Here is a 16,024-nt window from a genome sequence, read left to right as displayed (position 1 = left end):
TTTGAAATAAAATATAGTAAAATTATAAAAGAGAAAATGATAATGATTTTAAATATGATTAACAAAAGTCTCAGCTTCTTTTTTTTTTGAGATATTTCTTTTCTTTTTTTTTAATTTTATTTTATTTTTAAACTTTACATAATTGTATTAGTTTTGCCAAATATCAAAATGAATCAGCTTCTTTTTCTCTTTGTAAAACAGTGAGTGTGCAAATGTGCAATAATTGTTGTAGCTTTTGCATTTGTTTTCATTGTATTTCAACCTTTTAAAGGATAGCATTTTCCGTTTCTTGAAGCCATAATCTCTTTTTGATAGTACTAAGTCCCTTCCACTTCCCTTTTAACTTCTACTATAATTTAATTTTAAGGTATGAAAGATGAAAAGAAAGTGAAGTCGCTCAGTCATGTCCGACTCTTTGCAACCCCATAGACTGTAGCCTACCAGGCTCCTCTGTCCATGGGATTTTTCAGGCAATAGTACTGGAGTGGGGTGCCATTTCCTTCTCCAGAGGATCTTTCTGACCCAGGGCTAGAACCCAGGTCTCCCGCATTGTAGACAGACGCTTTACCTTCTGAGCCACCAGGGAATAGGCTATAATAATGAACTCAGTTTTAACTAGGCCATCATTTTGTATTGACTTTTCAGTATGATTTCAGTTGAAGGAAGGAAGTAATAAAGCCTTGGCATGGGGTGACCTGGGTCAGTTGGAGAGCCTCTACTTTAGCATCAGAGCAAGCTCAGCTGTTATAGCTCATTCCCAGGATCTTGCAAAGGCATATCAGGTTCCCACAGGACCACAGCATCCTTACTGTCATTAAATAAACTTTCATTTGAGGAATAAAACAGCTAATATTAATACCAGGGGGGATTTTCAAAAATTTCTGTGTGATTGAATTCCTATTAAGTGGCACATTGGAAAAGTCATCAAGCACATCTGTGTTTTACAGGGAACTCTGTCGTAACAAGAGTTAATGGTTTGTGTACCTTCTATTAGGACTTCCCTTGTGGCTCAGCTGGTAAAGAATCCACCTGCAATGCAGTAGACCTAGGTTCGATCCCTGGGTTGGGAAGATCCCCTGGAGAAGGGAAAGGCTACCCACTCCAGTATTCTGGCCTGGAAAATTTCGTGGACTGTATAGTCCATAGGGTCGTAAAGAGTCAGACACGACTGAGCAACCTTCACTTCACTTCACTTCATCCTTTATTAAATGGTCTTAATAGTCAATTTTCAGTGTCTTTTTTGTAAAACTCTTGAAGAAATTTTAAAAAATGTAGCCCTGACTCTTTAATTGATAACTATAGCTAACCTCTACTCCTATTTCTATTATATTTTAATTGCTCTGGGCAGGCTTCTTAAGGTGTCATCCATTCTTTAAAATTTGGATAGTTACCTTCATTTTAGCTTACTTCAACATAGTACAGATGGAAACATTCTTTTCATAGTCAGCTTTAGGTCAGAGCACTCTAAAATTAACTAATTATAGTGAAATCACGATTCTGCATTTGTATTGGAAGGAAGTTGGTGATAACCTCTGAGGAAAATAATGCAATGTGGTTAACCATTGTTCCTGTTTCCTCTATTGTAACTAGCTTGATCAATTACATATGCAACAATAAGTTCCTGAATTACCAAGAAGGAAATGTTTCCTGGCCTCTATGCATAAGGTACTTTGATGTCAAATACCTCAAACTTCTGCTATCTAGACGTTGAGGTAACTTCTGTCCCTTCCTTCAGGATGGATAGCACATAATCCATATATTTTACTAACTAAACACACTTTAGGATATTTAGTCTTTTAGGTATCATCCAAAACCTTACACTTTAATCAGTTGATGTGGATTGAAATTTGAATGACTGGTTAGATTTCCTGCAGTTATCATTGCTAGTATTTAATTAAAATTGATAATAGATTGTTTATAATTATGAACAAGGAGGATATAATGTAATGTAACATCATATCATTTGCAGTCTTTTCAGATGATTGTACAGAGGGGAAAAATATTGAGCTGGAAGGTTATCAGCAAAAATAGAATATAGCAAAAGTTAAAAATAGCACTGTCTTCCTTGTCTTTTTCAATCCAAGTAGAAAACTCCTCATATGATTTTACACCAGATCTGCAAAGTACTTTAAAGTTTCATTTTTAATTGAGGTAACCCTGAGCTTTTTGAAGTGTAACCAGTGACAGACTAAAGTGACATTTTGATTACACACCTGTAGAATTGTGAAATACTGTTACTCTCTATCACGGCTGGGAACCTTAATTGGTGTACACAGTCTAACTAAAGGAACAGCAACCACCACAACAAAGCAGATAGAAATAAATAACTGAATCATAGGACCTTTTTATATCATTTCTCTCACAGATCATGCACAGAAAAAAAGGAGCTATAGATTTTTCATTCCATTTTTTTTGTTTTGTTTTTTTGTTTGAATCAATAAAGAATGCCTCCTGGTTTTTTTTGTTTTTTTTTCTTCGCCTTAGTTCTTAAAAAAATGACTAATTGCAGATCAAAGATCTTAATTACAGGTTAATCACTTTCCAGTTAAATCGTTAATGAAGCAAGTCTAAGGATATACTTTTTGCTACCATTTTCATTCATATTTTTCTGAGATGAACATTGCTTTAATATCTTCATCATGATCAGTGATGGATATTTAGAGATACATTAATGAATCAGAGAGAATAGTACAATTACAGAGTGCTTTTATTTATGTAGTACTCTGTAGTATATTCCCACATTGTTAAATGATAAATAAGATCAGTGTATAGCCTTGAAATTTATCTCATAGATATAGTTACACAAGAAAATTTATATTCTAAGAAAGTTAACTGCAATATGAATTATAATAGCAAAAATATATTTTACAAAATAGTATATAAACTAAGGTAGTTTATATAGTAAGTAAGTTACCTTATATAGTAAGGTAGCATATAAACTAAGGTAGCTCAGCTGGTAAAGAATCCGCCTGTAATGCAGGAGATGCTGGTTCTATTCCTAGGTCAGGAAGATCCACTGGAGAAGGGATAGACTACGCCACCCACTCCAGTATTCTTGGGCTTCCCTGGTGGTTCAGCTGGTAAAGAATCCTCCTGCTATGTGGAAGACCTGGGTTCGATCCCAGGGTTCGGAAGATCCCCTGGAGAAGGGAAAGGCTACCCACTCCAGTATTCTAGCCTGGAGAATTCCATGGACTTCTTGGGGGTCACAAAGAGACACAACTGAACAACTTTCAGTTTCAGTTCTTTCATATAAACTAAGTATTTATCCATGGTGACCTTATTTCTTAACAGAATATTTTGCTGCTCTTTAAATAAATAAAATACAGTAGATCTATATTTATCGATAAAGAGTTGTCTTATATATGGCTATATAAGAATGGAAGTTTTGGTTAATATAATGTTATCATTTTTGTATATATGTATAAAGAGACTTTGACTGTGTGGATCACAATAAACTGTGGAAAATTCTTCAAGAGATGGAAATACCAGACCACCTGACCTGCCTCTTGAGAAACCTATATGCAGGTCAGGAAGCAACAGTTAGAACTGGACATGGAACAACAGACTGGTTCCAAATAGGAAAAGGAGTTCGTCAAGGCTGTATATTGTCACCCTGCTTGTTTAACTTCTATGCAGAGTACATCATGAGAAACGCTGGGCTGGAAGAAGCACAAGCTGGAATCAAGATTGCCGGGAGAAATATCAATAACCTCAGATGTGCAGATAACACCACCCTTATGGCAGAAAGTGAAGAGGAACTCAAAAGCCTTTTGATGAAAGTGAAAGAGGAGAGGGAAAAAGTTGGCCTAAAGCTCAACATTCAAAAAACTAAGATCATGGCATCTGGTCCCATCACTTCATGGGAAATAGGTGGGGAAACAGTGCAAACAGTGTCAGACTTTATTTTTCTGGGCTCCAAAATCACTGCAGATGGTGACTGTAGCCATGAAATTAAAAGACACTTACTCCTTGGAAGGAAAGTTATGACCAACCTAGATAGCATAATAAAATGCAGAGACATTACTTTGCCAATAAACGTCCGTCTAGTCAAGGCTATGGTTTTTCCAGTGGTAATGTTTGGATGTGAGAGTTGTACTGTGAAGAAAGCTGAGCGCCGAAGAATTGATGTTTTTGAACTGTGGAGTTGGAGAAGACTCTTGAGAGTCCCTTGGACTGCAAGGAGATCCAACCAGTCCATTCTAAGTGAGATCAGTCCCGGGTGTTCATTGGAAGGACTGATGCTAAATCTGAAACTCCAATACTTTGGCCACCTCATGCAAAGAGTTGACTCATTGGAAAAGATCCTAATGCTGAGAGGGATTGTGGGCAGGAGGAGAAGGGGACGACAGAGGATGAGATGACTGGATGGCATCACCGACTCGATGGACATGAGTTTGAGTGAACTCCGGGAGTTGGTGATGGACAGAGAGGCCTGAAGTGCTGCGATTCATGGGGTTGCAAAGAGTCAGACAAGACTGAGCGACTGAACTGAACTGAACTGATAAAGAGACTTACAAATATGCATGGGTATACATGTAAAATATTCATATATATATATATATGTAGATATATGTGTGTTTAAAATATACAAATGCATATGCAGATGAATGTATATGTATAAATATCTAAAATATACATTCACATGTACAGATATACATAAATGAATATTTATGACTTAACATTTATTATTTTATTATAATACAAAAAGTAGATAGTTGTTTTCCCTGGGTGGGAGGGTCAAGTGGTTGTCAGTTTTATCTTTTTTTAACAGTGCTTGAAACTTTTTATCACATAACATTTAGTGATTTTTAATAATTGTTGTTCACAGTCACTAAGTCCTGTTCGACTTTTTGCCACCCCATGGACTGCAGCTTTCCAGGCTCCTTGTCCTCCACTATGTCCTGGAGTTCGCTCAAATTCATGTCCATTGAGTCAGTGATTGTATCTAAACATCACATCCTCTGCTGCCCTCTTCTCCTTTTGCCTTCGATTTTTCCAGCATCAGGGTCTTTTCCAGTAAGTTTGTTCTTCATATCAGGTGGCCAAAGTATTGGAGCTTTAGTTTCAGCCTCAGTCCTTCCAGTGAATATTCAGGGTTGATCTCCTTTAAGATTGACTGGTTTGGTCTCCTTCAAGTTCAAGGGACTCTCGAGAGTCTTCTCCAGCATCGCAATTCAGAAGCATCATTTCTTCAGTGCTCAGGCTTCTTTGTGGCCCATTCTCACATCCATACATGACTACTAGAAAAATCATAGCTTTGACTGTGTGGGCCTTTGTCAGCGAGGTGATATCTCTGCTTTTTAATACACTGTCTAGGTTTGTCATGGTTTTCCTTCCAAGGAGCAAGCGTCTTTTAATTTCATGGCTGCAGTCACCATCTGCAGTGATTTTGGATCCCAAGAAAATAAAGTCTGTCACTGCTTCCACATTTTCCTTTTCTATATGCTATGAAGTGTTGGGACCAGATGCCATGATTTTATTTCTTAGTTTTTTGACTGTTGAAATTCAAGCCAGCTTTTTTACTCTCCCCTTTCACCCTCCTCAAGACGCTCTTTGGTTCCTCTTTACTGCCATTAGAGTGGTATCATTTGCATATCTGAGGTTGTTGATATTTCTCCCGGCATTCTTATTTCTAACTTATTATTCATCTAGCCTGGCATTTCACATGATGTACTCTGCATAGAAGTTAAATAAACAGAGTGACAATATATAACTTTGTTGTACTACTTTCTCAATTTTGAACCAGTTGTTTCATGTTTGGTTCAAACCGTCCTTGACCCAAATACAGGTTTCTTAGGAGACAGGTAAGGTGGTCTGATACTCCAGTCTCTTCAAGAATTTTGCATAGTTCGTTGTGATCCACACAGTCAAAGGCTTTAGTGTAGTCAGTGAAACAAAAGTAGATGTTTTTCTGAACTGTCTTGCTTTCTAAATGATCTAATGAATGTTGGCAATGTGATCTCAGATTCCTCTGTCATTTCTAAACCCAGCTTGTACATCTGGAAGTTCTCAGTTCACATACTGCTGAAACCTAGTAAATCTTGCTAGTCTGTGAAGTGAGCACAATTCTACACTAGTTTGAACATTCTATGACATTGGCCTTCTTTGGGACTGGAATGAAAACTGAACTTTTTCAGTCCTGTGGCCACTGCTGATTTTTCCAAATTTGCTGACATATTGAGTGTAACACTTTAACATCATCTTTTAGAATTTTAAATAGCTGAGCTGGAATTCCATCAGCTCCATTAGCTTTGTTCAGAGTAATGTTTCCTAAGGCCCACTTGACTTTGCACTCCAGGATGTGTGGCTGCTCTAGGTGAGTGATCATGGTTATCTGGATCCTTAAGACCTTTTCTCTATAATTCTTTCATATAGTATTCTTGTCACCTCTTCTTAATCTCTTCTGCTTCTGGCAGATCCCTACAGTTTCCGTCTTTTATTGTGCCCATCCTTGCATGAAATATTCCCCTGGTATCTCCAGTTTTCTTGAAGAGATCTGTAGTCTCTCTCTTTCCCAGACTGTTGTTTTCCTCCATTTGTTTGCATTGTTCATTTAAGACGACCTTTTTGTCTCTCCTTGATATTCTCTGAAACTCTTTATTTAGTTAGATATATCTTTCCCTTTCTCTCCTGTCTTTTGCTTCTTTTCTTTCCTCAGCTATCTGTAAAGCTCCTCAGATAACCACTTTGTCTTCTTGCATGTCTATTTCTTTGGGATAATTTTTGTGGTTTCATCCTGCCAGACTCTCATTTTCAGGAGCTTCTGACTAGTGGTTATTCAACATCATTTTCATTGGCTTAAATGAAATTGAAATTCTAGTTTTTATAAATGAAATAAAATAAATTTATTTTATACATTTGTAATGAAAAAGTGATGATAAAGAAGTTGACAGCATGGTCAAAGACATATCTATGTATATATTGATCCATCTGACCATTTATACTAGTGTTAAGTGGAGAGAGAGATTTGAATGGAGTTAATCAAGTAAGTGAATATTTATTAGTGAATACTGCCTTGTAGGGGCTTCCCTGGTGGCTCAGATAGTAAAGAATCCGAGAGATCTGGGTTCAGTGCAATGCGAGAGACCTGGGTTCACTCTCTGAGTTGGGTAGATCCCTTCGAGAAATGGCTACCCACTCCAGTATTCTGTCCTGGAGAATTCCATGGACAGAGGAGCCTGGCAGGCTACAGACCATGGGGTCGCAAAGAACCGGACATGACTGAGCGACTTTCACTTGTTCACTCATTGCCTTGTAATGATACTTTTTGCTGCTTTAAACAACCTTGTAATTTCAGTCTACTTAAGTAAAGAATACTAGATTAAAAGCCCCTATGTATGTCACTTGAAATTATATCCATTTTTCTTCCTCTTGAGAGAGAGACAATTAAATATACTTAAAGTTTCCATTTGTGAAATTGATGACTGTGAGTATTGCATAATAGGGATTAATTTTACTCATTATAGATAAGAAAATTAGTATTTTGTCCATATTTAACATTCTAGGTTTTAGTGACATTTAACTGATTACTTATTTCAAAGTTGCTGAGTTAGTTTGTTGCATAAATGGTCTGTGCATTCTGCAGGGACTATTCTTTTAAGGGTGGTGAAGCTTAATCTTGTCTCCCAACTCTGGATTCCTGAATCTTGACTATTAATTTGAAGTTCCTTTTTAGCCCTCATTTCTTCTTAACAATATCTCACTTTTTCTCACTAAGGCATCCATAAAGCCATTTATTAGAGTGGATAAATGGAAGCAATTCTCTCTTTCTGTTGTCAGGGTCTACCTCTTTAACTCATTGATTGATTCATTCATAAATACATATTGATAACATTCTACATGTACTGAAAGTAGTGGTGGGATCTAAAAAGTCAGCAGTAAACTAGAGAAATAGGATTGTTGCCCTGTTGCCTGTACAGGGTAGTAGGGAGAAAGACACTGAGGACTTCATGGATTCATTTTGTCTGATACTGATATTAGCATGAAAGAAATAGAGTAGCTTTGCGTGTGCCGGGGGCTGTTATGACACGGGAAGCCCATTGTGCTGTGGAAACATGTAAGGTGGGATCCCGTCAGGCTCACTTTCTTCTGGGTCTTGGCCCGATCTCCCTCTGTATGAAGGACGGAACATGTTGGACTTGCCTGGCCAGCAATTCTGACATTTTTAAATTCTCATTTAGTCTGTAAACTAGTAAGATTCAAATGTTTGGCTGGATTAATTACCAGCTGGTTTATTTTTAAAAAATATTTACATATAGACACACTGACATACACATACATGGGCTTCCCTGATAGCTCAATGGGTAAAGAATCCTCCTGCAATGCAGGAGACATGGGTTTGATCTCTGAAAGGGGTGGTGGAGAGGGGGAGATCCCCTGGAGGAAAATGGCAACCAACTGTAGTATTCTTGCTTGAATAATCCCATGGACAGAGGAGCCTGGTGGGCTACTGTCCAAATGGTCACAAAGAGTTGGACACAACTGAGTGCCTAAGTGTGCAAAGCTTATAGAAATATACTTATTTATATACAAATAAATGTATTATATGTAGAAGATGTCATCTGTCTCTGTATTTGCAACAAAAATACTTTGTGCAGTTACTCATGAGGTCTGAGGATTTTCCTCCTTTTCTTTCTTTTTTAGATAATATAAACTGCTCTGGCTCAAGTGCTGGCTTGAAAATTTATTTGAAGAGTATTTCCCATTAATCAAAAACTTACTGCTCTATGGTTGTTTCTTGTATTATACTCTCAGATAATTTATTCAACAGCAACAGGAGCCTGGAGTTTTATTGTTTAGTCAACTTTGTGCTCACTTATTTGTGGGCTATGCTTCCATGCTGCTTTATAGCCTTGAAAGACTTCCCTATTATTGGTGAAGTAATTCCATTGTTTTACTTCAGCTCACTTCACATCTACATATTCAGTGTTTTTTGCACATTATTTAGGTTAAACAAGTACCATTTTATTTCTCTGAATGGACTTTCTTAATTCTAGTCTGTACAGCTGGTATAAAATCTTGTCCAAGCATTACTAAACTATGTATAGCGTTCTCTGCACATACTAGGAGTTTCCCTTGTGGCTCAGCTGGTAAAGAATCTGCCTGCAATGCTGGAGACCTGGGTTCGATCCCTGGGTTGGGGAGATCCCCTGAAGAAGGGAACAGCTACCCACTCTGGTATCCTGGCCTGGAGAATTCCATGGACTATATAGTCCTTGGGGTCGCAAATGTCGGATAGGGCTGAACAACTTTCACTACACACACTGAGCTCTTTTATGTTTCTGTGTCTTTGATTTTGCCCTTCCATCTCCCTAAAATACTGTTTTCTCACATCCTCAAATTGTTTATTCAACAAATCCAAAATCTCTTTGGGAGAAAGGAGTCTCTGATGCCTCAGAGTTGAGGATCTCCTTACTCACTTTTGTTCCAGTGCTGCCCTCGTATCACATGTCTTGGAGAGGTGTCAGGAGGGTTTCCATATTTCTGTGTGATGTAACTTCATATTCTGGAGATCCAGGCCTAGGACTTTTGAGCGAAGGTTTTTCTGAGAACTTTACTTTTCTGTGTAGTGGCTATTTTGCATCAGAGCATTTTTTTTTTTTTAAACCATAGCACATTGTAGTTAAATCATTTACTTATCCTTCTCTTCACATATAGTAGACAGACTTTAATGCCTTTGATATATTTAACATATTTTTACTTCTTGTAATCCAAATATCTAGAAAGTGGTTGAATTTACTGAATTCATTTATGAAATTATGAAAATTATTTAAAATAATTTAGTCATTTATGTGTAAAGGCAGTGGTGACACATAAGAATGCGATGGTTTTCTCAGAGATTTTTCCTAAGTGTGTTGATATTAAACTAAAGATTTACTGTAAAGTAATATCTGAAGACCTTTTCTCAATAAAGAAATACTGGTGAGAACTAGAAATGACCTATATACACATCTTGAATAAAATTAAAACTTTTTCTGAGTTAAATCAGTTTAAAGCAATGGCTTCTTTTGAATATATAATTGTTATTCCTAATTGGCTCTTAGATCATATAAATTCAATAACTATTATAAATATTTGCCATTTCAAAATTATAATTTGAATTATTGATCTTTTCTAGGAATTTCTGAAGGCTACTTTTGAGAAACACATGGATTTAAGAATGGATTGCTTTCTTGGATTATATTCTTCCTATTTGTTTACTGAGTCCATATTATATTGTTAGAAACTAGAAATTCTAATTTCATGGTGTATGCTACATAGTATCGTTATCATTTATTTGCTACTAATTCATATATACAGTTACAAAACAGTGATAAGAGTCTTATTTCTTTGAGAGCATTTGCATTGTATACTTTTGAGAGGACATAAGTGGAAAAAGATAATTTTCTTTGACAGCAGGATATCTTATTCATATAAGATATACCCCTAGTTCAATCATTGTACATGCATGTCTCAGATTTTCTTTTGTTCTTTAAAAATGTATTTATATTAATCATATAAACTACATTTTTTTGGTATTTTTCCTTTGATGTTTGATACTACTAATATATCTGCATATATATATATATATATATATGAATTAATACTCTTAATTCATTGTCATTAACTGGAAGACAAAGTAGAATCTGGAAATCTTTTTTGACTTATCAAATGTTGGAGTGAGTTAGGTTGGAATGGCTCATATAAAGCTCTGAACTCGGTACTTACTGACTTTCTGCTTTTAATCCATACTATATCCCTACAAGCTAAATATTCTTAATAAGCTTCCATCATGCAATTTCCGTACTCAAAAACATCTAGAAGTCCCCCATAGCTTATTAAATTCAAATTTGTTCTCTGACATTCATGGCCCTCCAAATCCCAGTGAGATCCAACCTCTAGTCTCATATATGTCTCTTCTTCCATTCATGCTTCATTCAACAATAAAACTGAATTATTTGGCTTGTGCAGACTCTATTACTTTTCCCCCCCTACTCTGTATTTCCTTGGGCTTTTCTTTACTGGAACACTTGCTCTTGTATCACTTCTGACTGTTCAAATTCAACTTATACTTCAGAACCCGTTTCAGAACTCTGTAACTAAGAAACCTCTTCTGATTTATTTGTGCAACAAATATTAAACTGCCAGGCATCCGTCAAGGGCACAATGAATAAAAAATGTAAAATCCCTATGATCACAAGCTTATTTATTTGGCAGAAGTGTTTGCCAATAAGTAAATAAACAAAAATATAAAATATTAGATGATGATAAGTACTATGAAGGAAAAGACTGAAAATGCCTTGTAAGTGTGGACTAGGAAAGGAAGGCTGATATTTTATGGAGGGTGATTGGGAATATGTCCTTCCAGATGAGGGCACATTTTCAGAGAGACAAGAATGAGGCAGCATGGGGAGGGGGGGAATAAGTCATGAAGCTATCCAATAAAAGATAGTAAAGGAGAGTGAGTTCAAGAACTCTGGAGGCAGCAGCACGCTCCATGTGTTTACAAAATAGTCAAGAGGAGCTTGTGGCTAAAGAGGAGTGAGTGAGCTGGAGAGTCTTTAAAACGGTAAGAGAGAAGTAAGTCCAGAGACAGCCTAAGAACTTGGACTTGCACATAAAAAGCCAGGGAGGGTTTTGAGCACACGTGACTGGAAATGACTAACATTATAAGGGATCACTCTGGTTGCTGCCTTTGTGAAAGGACACAGAAGGAAAGCTCGGGAGTGCAAAAGTCTATGTCTATCAAGATTTGATGGAGGATTGAACCATGCATTGGTGTAGGAAGTGACTGGATTAATATGGATCAATTTTGAAGCTGAATCCAGCCTCTGTACCCCAAAACCAAATTAAATCTTGGAGACAAGTTTTGGGTAAAGTAGAAAAGAATAGCTTTACTGCTTTGGTAGGCAGAGGGGACCACAGCGGCCTAATGCCCACAAAACTGCATGTTCCCCGCCCCCCATCCCAGATGGTAGTGAGAAGTTTTATAGTAATAATTCAAAGAGGGTGTGATTAGCTCATGGACATCCTTCTGATTGGTTGATGGTGAAGTAGGTTGACATCCACAGCATCAACCTTCTGGTTCCAAAGGGTCTGGGGTCTGCTTGCTTGTGGACAGCATTCCATCATGAACAGTTAACTTCTTCCATCTGGTGGGGGTTTCAGTGTCTGCAAAACAGCTCAAACATTGCTGTATGTATTCCTTGAGGGGGAACCAAGACCTTGCCCCAAGGTCGCACTGTTGTTTCTCTTGCCTATTTGTTTCTCCCTGGTCTTGCATTCCCTCCCTTCCCTAATTATCAACTGCTTGAATCTGCCCATTGGAACTAGAGGAAGGTCCTGGAGGCTGAATGAAGCCTATTTCCTGTAATGGAAGAAATGAGACACAAAAAGGCTTTTGTGCCCAGGAGCCCTGCAGGGGCCTGCTTCATATCAGTTTTGTAAAATAAATAAGTATGTTTAAAAGGATAAGAAATCACAGAGAAAAAATTTGAAGAAGATTGAAAAATCTTTCTTGATATTCAAAGCTACCATTACTTTTTTTTTTTTTATCTTGTGTCACATACTTTATTAAGCCCTTTACTTCCATTATCCATATTTAAACCTTTTAGCAGCCCTAGGAAATGTAGGTATTATTATTATTGTATTTTTACATATGAGGTACTTAGAAGCAGAGAGGTGAATTATAAGAAAATATTATGTCTGTCTCCCTGTGTATTTAGAGAAGAAACAATACAACAGGGTATAAATATATCAGAATGTTAATAGTGTTATTGTTCAGCGGCTCAGTCATGTTCAACTATTGGAGACCCCATGGACTGCGGCTCCACTGTCCTTCATTATCTCCCAGAGTTTGTGAAAGTGTTAGTGTCTCAGTTGTGTCTAACTCTTTGCAACCTCATGGGCTGTAGCACACCAGGCTCCTCTATACTGGAGTGTGTGGCCATTTCCTTCTCCAGGAGATCTTCTTGACCAAGGGACCTTTTGACTCTGGTCTCCTGCATTGCAGGCAGATTCTTTACCACCTGAGCCACCAGGGAAGTTTGCTGAAATTCATGTCCATTGAGTTGATGATACCATCCAACCATCTCATCCTCTGTCATCCCCTTCTCCTCATGCCCTCAAGTCTTTCCCAGCATCAGGGTCTTTTCCAGTGAGTCAACTATTTGCATCAAGTGGCCAAAGTACTGGGGCTTCAGTTTCAGCATCAGTCCTTCCAATGAATAGTCAGGGTTGATTTCCTTTCAAACTGACTTGTTTAATCTCTTTGCTGTCCAAGGGACTGTCTCCCTTGGACAGCTGTCCAGGAATCTTCTCCAGTTTGTATAATATTTATCTGCATCTCTTTTAAGAAAAGATGTTGATTTTGTATAATTATTTTAAAATTCCTATACTTAGATGACTAGGATATTGCTTTCATAACCCGATAGACATTAAATGTGAAAATCATGCATTTAAACTCAGTTTACCAAACTTTTCTCATTTGATATTTGAGAAACTATGGTATTTGTATTCAGATTTGGTTTCAAATTCTGTTCATTGGGCAATTAAAGTAGACTCTCTGAATTACAGTGTCTTATATATTCAGTTCAGTTTAGTTGCTCAGTTATATCCGACTCTATGTGACCCCATGGACTGCAGCATACCAGGCTTCCCTGTCCATCACCAACTCCCTGGGCTTACTCAAATTCATGTCCATTGAGTCCGTGATGCCATCCAACCATCTCATCCTCTGTTGTCCCCTTCTCCTCTCACCTTCAATCTTTCCCAGAATCAGGATCTTTTCTAGTGAGTCAGTTCTTTGCATCAGGTAGCCAAAGCATTGGAGTTTCAGCTTCAGCATCAGTCCTTCCAGTGAATATTCAGAACTGATTTCCTTTAGGATGGACTGGTTGGATCTCCTTGCAGTCCAAGGGACTCTCAAGAGTCTTCTCCAGCACCATAGTTCAAAAGCATCAATTCTTTAGTGCTCAGCTTTCTTTATAGTCCAACTCTCACATTCATACATGACTACTGGAAAAACCATAGCTTTGACTAGATGGACCTTTGTTGGCAAAGTATTGTCTCTGCTTTTTAATATGTTCTCTGAAAGTGAAAGTGAAGTTGCTCAGTCATGTCCGACTCTTTGCGACCCCATGGACTGTAGCCCACCAGGCTCCTCCGTCCATGGGATTCTCCAGGCAAGAATACTGGATTGGGTTACCATTAGTCATAACTTTTCTTCCAAGGAGCAAGCATCTTTTAATTTCATGGCTACAATCACCATCTGCAGTGATTTTGGAGCCCCCCAAAATAAAGTTTCTCACTGTTTCCATTGTTTCCCCATCTATTTGCCATGAAGTGATGGAAATAGATGCCATGATCTTAGTTTTCTGAATGTTGAGTTTTAAGCCAACTTTTTCACTCTTCTCTTTCACTTTCATCAAGAGGCTCTTTAGTTCTTCTTCACTTTCTGCCATAAGGGTGGTGTCACCTGCATATGAGATTATTGATATTTCTCCTGGCAATCTTGATTCCAGCTTGTGCTTCATCCAGCCCAGCATTTCTCATAATGTACTCTGCATATAAGTTAAATAAGCAGGATGACAATATACAGCCTTGACATACTCCTTTCCTGATTTGGAACCAGTCTGTTGTTCTATGACCAGTTCTACCTGTTGCTTCTTGACCTGGATGCAGATTTCTCAGGAGGCAGGTGAAGTGGTCTGGTATTCCTATCTCTTGAAGAATTTTCCACAGTTCATTGTGATCCACACAGTCAAAAGCTTTGGCCTAGTCAATAAAGCAGAGGTAGATGTTTTTCTGAAACTCTCTTGCTCTATCTATATTTATAAACTGAAGGTAATAATCCCAAGGTTTCAGGCTTGTTTTCAGGACACTTTTAGGCACAACGTCTGCTGCATAATAAAACACAATAAATGACCTTTATTATTATGTTCATATTGTGTATGTTTTTGGATTAAATTAGGTAAATAAGACAAAGGATGTATTATTGTAATATATGTAAAATAGTGTAACTGGTCTGCTGCTACTGCTAAGTCACTTCAGTCGTGTCTGATTCTGTGTGACCCCATAGACGAAGCCCACCAGGCTCCACCATCCCTGGGATTCTCCAGGCAAGAACACTAGAGTGGGTTGCCTGTATCTAATAAATTACTGTGGAAATTAATCCTAGTTTGTAACTTTGCTTAATTTTTTTCAATTTCATTTGTAGTCAGTGTCATGACTTGATTATAGACTATTGTGCTACTTTGGAGATGGTGTTTATTTTCTTAATTTTTTCATATTTAATGTGTATTGATTTCTTTTTAGCTTAAAATGCTGTAGATATTTTTAAATAGGTTTGATTACACTTAAATAATCAGTGAAGGATCATTTTTAGATTCTGGTTTAGTGTGGGCCAGGGTGATTTAGTGAAAAATTCCACTGACGTCAGTGTGGGTTCATTCTGCATTCATGTTTTAGGATTAGGTCCAGTTCCATAAAAATCATTGTAACTATGATATTTATGTGGTACTGTCTTGAGTGTAAGTTAAGATATTCCTTTATTCACTTATATTTTTAAAAACAGCAGACAAAAATGTTTTCTGCTGTTATGTAAATGTTTCCTTTTATAGTTAAAATTGTTTTTAAAATTCATAAAATGAGAACTATTGAAATGACATAAAATAATGACCCTTAAAATAATGACTTAAGCCTCATTTCCTAATAGACTTGTATCTGTGTGTGTGTGTGTGTGTGTGTGTATATATATATATATATATATATATATATATATATGTCTGTGTGTATGTATGTGGGTTGTTGTTGAGCTTAGTCCACTCAGTTGTGTCCAACTCTTTGTGACCCTAAGAACTGTAGCCCACCAAGCTTCTCTCTAAATGGTATTTTACCAGCAAGAATACTGGAGTGGATTGCCATTTCTGTTTCCAGGGGATCTTCCCAACTCAGGGATCAAACCAGCATCTCCTGTGTATCCTGCACTGCAGGTGGATTCTTTACTGCTGAGCCATTGGTGAAGCCTATGTGTGTGTGTGTG

General features: G+C 37.4%; 1 protein-coding gene across 4 annotated transcripts in view; it reads left to right on the top strand.

The window, feature by feature from the left end:
• LRFN5 (leucine rich repeat and fibronectin type III domain containing 5) overlaps positions 1 to 16,024 on the top strand; it is a 319,486-nt gene that overhangs the window by 19,488 nt on the left and 283,974 nt on the right. The window lies entirely within an intron of this gene.

Source organism: Bubalus bubalis, chromosome 20 (assembly GCF_019923935.1).
Source record: "Bubalus bubalis isolate 160015118507 breed Murrah chromosome 20, NDDB_SH_1, whole genome shotgun sequence".
In the NCBI taxonomy this organism is placed as follows: domain Eukaryota; kingdom Metazoa; phylum Chordata; class Mammalia; order Artiodactyla; family Bovidae; genus Bubalus; species Bubalus bubalis.
This window is presented reverse-complemented; position numbering and strand designations above follow the sequence as displayed.